At 39.1% G+C, this 8,731-nt stretch overlaps 1 pseudogene; it reads right to left on the reverse strand.

The window, feature by feature from the left end:
* Positions 1 to 4,803: 4,803 nt before the first annotated feature.
* LOC110311329 (U1 small nuclear ribonucleoprotein C pseudogene) lies at positions 4,804 to 5,339 on the reverse strand (annotated as a pseudogene).
* Positions 5,340 to 8,731: the final 3,392 nt, after the last annotated feature.

Here is an 8,731-nt window from a genome sequence, read left to right on the forward strand (position 1 = left end):
TACATCCTCAGGTATATGAGCTTCTCTCAGGCAATCCCTGAACTGAGTGTGAACTGAGTGATGGAAAATGGTGAACAAGCAGAGAAAGAACATAGCCTACTCTTAGTTGTTCCTTAAACTCACTAGGGAACGGTATCCTCAAAACTCTATGTTTTAGGAGCTCCTTTTGCTTTAGAAATAAATAACCTCCACTTTTCCCCCCGGGTCTAACAATACACAAGGATGAATTATTCATCTTCATCCGGTCCACTTTACTAAACTTATCCCTTCCTAATAAGATCTCTTTCTCTTTTTCTAGTGATACTTTGAATAGACCTTTAAAAAATGTTATTATCTCATTACTTCTCATTATCTTGTTTTCTCCTCCTCCTCCTCCTCCTCCTCCTTCTTCTTCTTCTATTTTTGGTATTCAAGACAGGGTTTCTCTGTATAGCCTTGGCTGTCCTGGAACTCACTCTGTAGACCAGGCTGGCCTCGAACTCAGAAATCCACCTGCCTCTGCCTCCCAAGTGCTGGGATTAAGGTCATGCACCACCACTGCCCAGCCCTCATTTTCTTCTTATAGGCGAGGAAAATTACTCCCTCAAAGATTTCCAACTGATGTTCAGCTAAGAACAGGTTGTGTGAATCTACTATGGCAAAATCCGGGGCCTCATACTTGATAAGACCCTGAAGCAAATGTGGAAGAGTCAAAGACAAGGGGATGCAGAACTGTAGTCCTGCATCACTTCAGAGAGTGGACTGCAAGTGCCAAGTACTCAGAAGCAGGAATCCTCACAGCAGCAAGCTGCTGCTCATACAGACTTAGTTGCCTTTCTGACAACAAGTAGAAACCAATGGTTGTTTACCTGGCCAACAGAGAAAGTCTATCACAGAGAATATTTTTAATAAAAGTTCAGTGCTGATTAGAAGATCAACAGCTGACAGCTCACTTTGAATCTCTCCATCTTATTGTTGGTTGTCTGAGTGGTTAATTCTAACAGAATAAGAAATCTTATTATATATTCAAAGAGTGTTTAAAGCAATGAACTATAAGAATGAAATGAGATTTAAGAAACAAGTTGGGTTATATTTTGTTTTATTTCAGTCATCCTTAACTGTCTGGGATTTACCTGAAAGGAAATAAAAAGCCATGGGTATTTTTTTGAGTGAAGTTGGACATATTTGTATGCTAGGTTCCAGGAAAGAGGATTTCTCACTGTGTATATCATAAAATGTGGTAAGCAACGTACCAAGGAGAGGCTGACATATCATTCTGGGATCATGTAGAATGGAAAGGTTGGAATATATGTAGAAGGAAAAAATACATACACATTGATGACTGACTAGATATGCAAAGGAAATAGTATTTACCTGTAGTGGTTTAAATGAAAATAGCCCTCATAGGCTCATATGGAGTGGTACTATTAATAGGTGTGGTCTTGTTGGAATAGACTTGGCTTTGTTGAAGGAAGTGGGTCACTGGGGGCTGGTTTTGAGATTTTAGAAGGTCAAGCCAGGTCTGGTATCTCTCTCTTCCTGATGCTTTCCAATCCAGATGTAGAACTCTCAGCTACCTCTCCAGCACCATGTCTGCATGCATTCCACCATGCTTCCCACCATGATGACAATGAACAAAACCTTTGAACTGTAAGCCAGCCCCAATTAAATGTTTTTTTTTTTTAATGAGAGTTGTCATGGTTATGATCATGGTGTCTTTTTTTTATAGCAATATAACATGAACTAAGGCAATGTCATTGAAGATAATGAGATATTTTAAAACAAAATACCTCCTTTGAATGAGTGACATTCAAATACAGCAATTAGAAATATATGTATGTTTATACCATTCATATACATATATGCATCTTTATATGTATGGTGTGGCTCATGTGCATGCATTCTTTTCTCATCACTTAATTTACTCAGATTCAACTATAACTCTCTTTTCTGGAGGGAGAGTTTCCTTCATTAAAAAGCAAGCTTAAGGAGTATACTAATGAAAAACAAGAAGGTTTGCCCTTGCCACATTCTTTCCACCCCTCTGGCAGTACTGTAATGAGTGCCTATTACTGTTTTCGTTGTCACCAGCTACTCATGCAAACTACATTAAATTTGTTGAAAATGGTCATTAAGACAGTTAATTATTTTTAAAGTGTTAACTGATTATTATACAAGCACTATGCATTTACTCATTATTATTTCTTTCCATTAATTATACATAATCACCTAATTCCTTAAAGCAGATGAATTTTGTTTTACTATGCTGTTCATTTCTGCTAATTTGACTTACAAGATAATCCTTTGCACTGACGCAGAACCATACGTGGGAGAAACTTATCAGAGAAACTTGACAAACATTAACTTATTAATCCCAATGACTACTTGGTATCAGGCTGAGACACTCTCTCTTGATAACTTGGGTCTTATAAGTGTTATCAAGATGCCAATTAATAATGCTTGAGTAAACAAAGATGATAAAACCATATGCTATGCTCTACATGCCATGAAAATTATCCTGTTTTCCAGTGAAAGAGAGAAAAGAAACCACACCTGGGATTTAAAATTATTCTGGTTATCATATAAGTGCGGAGAATCTAACAATCCTAGTTTTAATAGGAGAAGAAACACAGGCACATATTAGTATAGTTCAAGCTGAAGTATCTTCTGTATAGCCATCTCACATTTACATATACAACCCTGAACATACTTGTGCATCAATACAACCTGAGTTCCCAGCCTGATTCTTCTTATTGACATAAACCAATGCTCTATGAAGCATTTTACCATTGTGCTATTGGATACTGCTCTTTTTGCATACTTGTCTCTATCTGATTTTTTTAAATTATGAGTTTTCATGTCAGCAGTATATTTTTCAAAACACAATGTCTCTTTCATTTTTTTGTATCTTAATTCCCACTGATTATAATTTCCACTCTCTTTTCTTTCAAGTATCTCTTTTCATATAATAGACATTTAGAAGAAAATGCCCAAGAAAACAGATTTGTTAACAGCTCTTAAAATAAAATAGGTATTTAAGTTTTACAGTTTCAGCCACTGCAGTAAATTTGGATACTTTCAAAAATAATTTCATGTCTTTATGATAAGTAGTTTAGTGTAAGAAACAGTTGTACAGATATAGGAATTTTATTTTTTTTTGGGGGGGTGTCGAGACAGGATTTCTCTGTATAGCCCTGGCTGTCCTGGAACTCACTTTGTAGACCAGGCTGGCCTCGAACTCAGAAATCTGCCTGCTTCTGCCTCCCGATATAGGAATTTATATATATGAATGATTGACTGTTAGCTTAGGCTAAATAGATAAAGAAAATTGCTTCTGAACCAAGACACAATGAATTACACAACTGAGTTCAGAATATACCAACTTTATTTCCTTTATTTACTTACATGATTGTTGCATAATAAAATCACCATTGTCAAAGTATAATGGTGGTATTGATCTCCTAAAGAACTGAGCTGTTCCAATCATGTACAAACATCCTAGCAGTGGAAAAGTTCCCTGGTTCTCACACATATCCATATTCCTTAGAATGCACTGAGGAAACTAAATGTTTGGTGCAGTAGAACATGCATTGATTCAAATGATGCTTGTTTGAAATATTTTTCTAATTGTAATATGATTTTTCTGTTCTTTTATTAGTATTATAAGTCATCGGATATAAATGCTAATACCAACTTAGCAAACTACTTAACAGTCAAGTGATGTCAAGAAGATGTCTCATCTTCCACTCCTTCTAAAGTAATGAATTTGGAATTTATGATCTCTAAGGTCTCTTCAAATTTAAAGCTCCTATTTTATTAAGGTTTAAATAAGTATGTTGTGGCTGAAATATTTTTTCTGAAAATTTTTTTATTAGATATTTTCTTTATATACATTTCAAATTTCAAATGCTATCCCAAAAGTTCCCTATACCCTCCCCCCACCCTGCTTCCCTACCCACCCACTCCCACTTCTTGGCCCTGGCATTCCCCTGTACTGGGGCATATAAAGTTTGCAAGACCAAGGGGCCTCTCTTCCCTGTGATGGCTGACTAGACCATCTTCTGCTACATATGCAGCTAGAAATATGAGCTCTGGGGGTACTGGTTAGTTCATATTGTTCCACCTATAGGGTTGCAGACCCCTTGAGCTCCTTGGGTGCTTTCTCTAGCTTCTCCATTGGGGGGTGAAATAGTTTTAAAATCACATAATTACTCAGGCATGGTGTGAATGCCTACCATCTCAGCTTTTGTGAGGCAGAGAGAAGATGATTGCAAGTCCAAGACCAGTGTGAGCAACATAGTGATCAGAGAGCCAGCCTGAGTTGTGAGCCAAGACCTTGTCTTTGATGTTTACTCTTGATTGTCAACTTGACAGGATGTTTACTCTTGATGATCAACTTGGAATCAACTATGAGGCAGTCACCTGGACGGATCTTTGAGGGCATTTCTTGAAAGGGTAAGTGAGAAGAGAAGACTCTCTGTTAGAATGGGTAACACCTTCCAATGGGTAAAACCTTCCATGGGTCCAGCATGAAAGGGTCTAAGGTAAAAAGCAGTATTTCCTGTCTGATTCCACTCCTTGGTGCTGAGTGTACTGCTGCTGATATCCTTCACTGACAGCAGACTTTAGCTTCCCCAGTCTTTCTTTCTTTCTTTCTTTTTTTTTTAACTAAAAGAGCTGATGATTTTATTTTCACATTTCACAATATAAGTGAAAACTGCACTTTTTGGTATTATTTCTCCCTACAAAAATATTCAGTTAGGAAGGGAAGTTTCCTTTCCATGCATCTAGTAAACACTCGGGCTCAGCACCAAGGGTTCCTGGTGGAATAGAACAAGAAATACAAAACCATCAAGAGCGCTTCTGCTCTTATCTGTCTGGCCGGGTCATACCAGGCCGGGTGGGCACCATCATAGGGCGGGCAGGAGGTCTCATCATGGGAGGCCCGGGCATCATGGGCATGTGGCCCCCCCATGGGCGGTCTCATCCCAGGAGCTGGTCCCACAGGCATCATCCCGGGTGGAGGGGGACCCATCATGGGCATCATGGGAGGGCCTCCCATGTGGGGTGCAGGCATCATGCCAGGCCGAGGAGGGCCCGGGAGACTGGGGGGAGGTGGAATCATGGCCCCTCCAGGTGGAGGAGCAGAGAACGGAGCGGGAGGGATCTTCCCTTGTTGAAATGCAGCAGTTGTCTTGTCAATCAGGCTCTGGGCCTGCTCTTCCATCCATTTCTGGTAGTAGTCTTTCACATTCTCTTTGTGTTTCCGACCACTGCAGTGTGTCTTCCTCACAGACGGAGAATCGTGGGTAAGATACGTATCACAGTAGTCACAATAAAACTTGGGCTTGATGCTCCACAAGCCGTTGGCTACCCCGGTCCCCGCCGCCAGGAACTCCCCCAGTCTTTCAATATGCACTGAAGAACACCACCTTTCCAGAAACCCCCCAGGCCTTTAGAGGAAGTTGGTAGTACTGAGGCATTCAGGTACTTTACTGAGTGGGCAGCCATCAGGTCCTCAGACTACAATGTGCAGTTGACTATGTTGGCCGATTCAGTCCCTAATCTATAAGTGAATAGTTCCTTTGTGAGTAGTAAATCCCCATTTATAGCCCCCTCTCTGTTTTGATCTAGAGAACTATACATAACACTCTATTCAAATCAAAACAAAACCAACCAAACAATAAAACAAAATTAATTTTATGGATGAGAAGCTCTCAGCCTTAGAGTGACAGCTTAGTGCTTAACAGCACTGGCTGCTCTTCCAGAGGACCCGGGTTCAATCACATGTTCACGACTAGCTAGAGCTCAGAGTAGAAAAGACAAACTATTAACTATTTACATAAAAATTGGTTGAGTGGTTTGCTCTTAGGGAATTTATACTTCAGAAGGAAAACTAGGATGAAGAAGAAGTTCATTAAATCATTTGAACGGGTGCTTTAGTAAGTCTGTGAATGAATTCTGAATGTGCACGCACTAATAATGAAGCTTCCAGTCAGATGCGAAAATCTGCAGCAGAGAAAGAGTGATTGAGAAGCCTAAAGGTGTATATGTATATATATGTAATATATATATATATATATTAGCTGAGATTTAATGATCATGTTCCTCCTGTGACCTCTCCACTCTGCATATATTGATGGCTCTTCTCCTCCCCTAAAGTAGCCAATCCTATTGAATCATGGCCCTCTCTAATGTCTTGTTTCTGTGATCAACACCTGAGAGGAATGGTTTGAAAGAGGAAAGGATGATGTTACTTAGCTTTTAGAGACGTCAGTGAAAAGCCATAACAATGTCTGTTCTTATGGAGGAAGGATTGGGCAGAGGGAAGTTGCTTACCTTATGGTAAGGACAAAGAATACAAATAGCTTCTCTATTTTAGAAGGCATCTCTTTACTCTCATCAGGATGCGATGCCTGCTGGCTGGCAAAGCTCATATTCAGGACAGGTCTCTGGGACCACATGCAGACGTGTAAGCTCCTAATAGTCTAGGACTTTTCTTAGACCAATCAAATTAGTAATCAAGTTTAATCATGAACAGGGTTCAACATTTATGACCTCATTTAACTCCATCTCTTTAGACATCCTGTTTCTGAATAAAGTCACTTTCCATATTAGGGATTCAAATAAGAATTTTAGGGTGTCACAATTCAGTCCTTAATTTTCCACTCTCTGGCTGCTAATGTTCATGTCCTCTGTAATGTAATATGGATATGAACCTGTAATATCAGACAAATTATGTGCTTCTAAAAATATAATGATGAGACAGGCATAGCACAGACATTTCTCTTTGAAGATGGGCAAATCAGAAAGAAAAGAAAAGAGATAAGGGTCTTGAGCGAGTTCAGAATTTGCAAGGCCAGACTCAGACACTGAGACCACTGGGTGGCAGTGTCATCTTGACAGCAGTCTGGCTCTGTGATTCTGCAGAATAGCCTTGCCCCTGAGACAGAAGATAGGCCACCAGCCCAATGCTTTTTCTTTTTGTTTTGTAAAATATAAATTTTTATATGTTTATTTTCTCATTCTCTTTATGTAAATACAGACAATGCTTAGCAAGAAATGATGTGTGTGACAACTTACATGGTACCATGATTCACTTTATTTGCAGTTATACTTTCTGAGGCCTAAAAGATAGGTTAGCTGGTTAAAGGCTTAACTTAATCCAGGAGGAAACAGCACAGATCCAGTGCCTGATGTACATGGAGAGGATGGGGGTATATTGCCCTCAGAGATAGTCTGCCTTTTTCTTAAGGATAATACTATTGTCTGCTATAGAAAAAAACTAGAAGTCTGATGGCTTTCCTTTATCCCATCCAGTTTTCTCTGTACTGTTCTTGTCACCAAAGGCAGTGTTTCTTCTAGTACTGCTTATAATAATAATAATAATAAGTATTATTATTATTATTATTATTGGTTCCATATGAGTTGACTGGTTAACTTCACGACTAAGCTGTTAATGTAATCAATTATCTGGCCACTTTCATGTTATTTTTACAGGACTTGATTTTCAGTTTTTGTCAGTATTTATATGCTGAATAAATAATTTTCAAATCTTTAAATCCTAGTTCTCTTCAATGTAAACACTCTTTTATTTCCTTTTGCACACTGTCTTTGAATAACTGGGGAAATCCAACTGTATCCACAAAATTTGACTTAGAAATAGCTCTTGTTAGATATGGGAAATCATTACAAATGCAGCCTCCCCCATATCACAAGAGCACAATTCAACAGAGTTCTTGCTTCTTTGTAAGAAGGAGTATCCTTTTGCAAATTTCCAATAACATGTTTCTCACTTCTGTCTGAAACTGAGTTGAAGAATGTCTGCTGCCTGCTGCCCGCTGCCATTACTCTTTGCTATGAGGGATTCATTTTTTTATTCTTTTTTTATTAGATATTTTCTTTATTTACATTTCAAATGTTATTCTTTTTCCTGGTTTCCCTTCCGAAAACCCCCTATCCTATCCTCCCTCCCCCTGCTCACCAACACAACCTACTCTCACTTCCCTGTCCTGGCATTCTCTTTCACCGGGGCATAGAGCCTTCTCAGGACCAAGGGCTTCTCTTCCCATTGATATCCAACCAGGTCATTTTCTGCTACATATGCAGCTGGAGCCATTGGTCCTTCCATGTGTCACATCCTTGCCAGCAACTGCTGTCACCAGAGACTTTGATCTTAGCCATTCTGACTAGTGTGAAGTGGAATCTCAGGGTTGTTTTGATTTGCAATCCCCTGATGACTAAGAATGTTGAACATTTCTTTAGGTGCTTCTCAGCCACTCAGTATTCCTCAATTGACAATTCTTTGTTTAGCTCTGTACCCCATTTTAATAGGGTTATTTGGTTCTCTGGAGTCTAATTTCTTGAGTTCTTTGTATATATTGGATGTTATCCCTCTATTGATGTAGGGTTGGTAAAGAACTTTTCCAATCTGTTGGTTGCCTTTTTGTCCTATTGACAGTGTCTTCTGCCTTACAGAAGCTTTGCAATTTTATGAGATCGCATTTATCAATTCTTGATCTTAGAGCATAAGCTATTGGTGTTCTGTTCAGGAAATTTTCCCCTGTGCCCATGTGTTTGAGGCTTTTCCCCACTTGCTTTTCTATTAGTTTCAGTGTACCTGGTTTTATGTGGAGGTCCTTGATCCACTTGGACTTGAGCTAGGTACAAGGAGATAGGAATGAATTTTGATTCTTCTACATGTTAACTGCCAGGTAAACCAGCACCATTTATTAAAAATGCTGTTTTTTTT

The sequence above is a fragment of the Mus caroli genome, unplaced genomic scaffold (assembly GCF_978045245.1).
Source record: "Mus caroli unplaced genomic scaffold, Mus_caroli_1 scaffold_17, whole genome shotgun sequence".
Classification (NCBI taxonomy): domain Eukaryota; kingdom Metazoa; phylum Chordata; class Mammalia; order Rodentia; family Muridae; genus Mus; species Mus caroli.